Genomic DNA, 1,306 nt, shown 5'->3' with positions numbered 1-1,306 from the left:
TTTGTGTGTTCACTTGTATAGGTTTAAATTAATAATATGCGTAACAGTGATTACAATATAGCTGCAGAAAAACAATGAATTTGCCATGAGGTTCTACATTTGAAATCGCGATGGATGAAGCTCATCTCTTCACGTTAGACCCGTGTGATTACAAAATCTTGAACACGTGGGCGCCGGAGGGTATCAGGAATCCAATGACTAGGATTGGGGCGCCGCGTGATAGTAGCTTATTGAGACTGCAGTAATTGGTGCCACCCTATTGGTTTCGTGCAGTATCTAGTCTATTTTGCTAACATTTATTCCTAAGTATGTTTCTTAAGGCAGTTTTGCGTGTCAGCCGTTAACACCCAACCCACTTCGATGTTAGATAAGGTGGAAATGCTGAGAAAACTCGATGCGGCGGCTGTTTTGACTTGCTATTGCATTATTGGTGCTCCTGTTGTTCTGCCCAAAAGAATAGTCAGACATGATCCTGGAATCAAGTGCAAAAAAAAAAAAACGGCTGCACACACGCTTACGCCTCATTTAGAGCAGTTTCCATGATGCTGTTTTGTTAACTAAAAAGCCGATGAAAATTATCTGTTTGTGATTAACCGACTAACCCAACAGAGCAGCGTCATCGCTCGCCCCGATAAGCGCCAGTGCCAAGTCAGCCAAGGCTCTCCGATGCGAAGGAATCGCAGTGTTCCCTTGGCCCGACGCGACACCCTCCTCCGGCGTCTCCGTCACGAAGCTGGCCAGGGGTTTCGATCGCATGTCGAGGCTGCTGCTGTTAGATTATTCTGAATCTCGAGACATTTGCGTCATGAAATTGCCTTGGCCATTGGCACCGGCCGCGCGTGGGACGCCCACCGTCACGTTACATGATTGCGCAACGTGCTAGGTGTAGCGGTTCGATAGTATTAGAAGATAACGATTGCGATAAAAGTAATATGTAATCCTTCTGTCCATGCTATCGCTTGATGTCTGGTGTCGCGGCGGGCGTCCGTCCCGCTCGCGTAAATAACTTCAAGGTTGTTTGCTCTGAGCTCGTGTATTATTTTCAAAACAAGTTGTTTACTCTCCGTGCCAGACATCCGAAATTGGTTACTTAAGTTTGCGTTCCTACTTAACTATCTTAGTGTCAAAATGAGGAACAGGCGGAATTCTTTCCTCATATAGCTTGGCCTTGTCATTCTTTTAATTGTTGATTACATACGAGATGTTTCAGGTTGCATAATAGGATGTTTCTTCCTGATCTGTCCACACTGAACGTAGGGAAACATCACTGACACAATGATAGTTGTAAAACGTTTTGTCTAGTGTA

Source organism: Penaeus monodon, chromosome 22, assembly GCF_015228065.2.
Source record: "Penaeus monodon isolate SGIC_2016 chromosome 22, NSTDA_Pmon_1, whole genome shotgun sequence".
NCBI lineage: Eukaryota > Metazoa > Arthropoda > Malacostraca > Decapoda > Penaeidae > Penaeus > Penaeus monodon.
The sequence above is the reverse complement of the archived record's forward strand: the minus strand, read 5'-3'. Positions refer to the sequence as shown.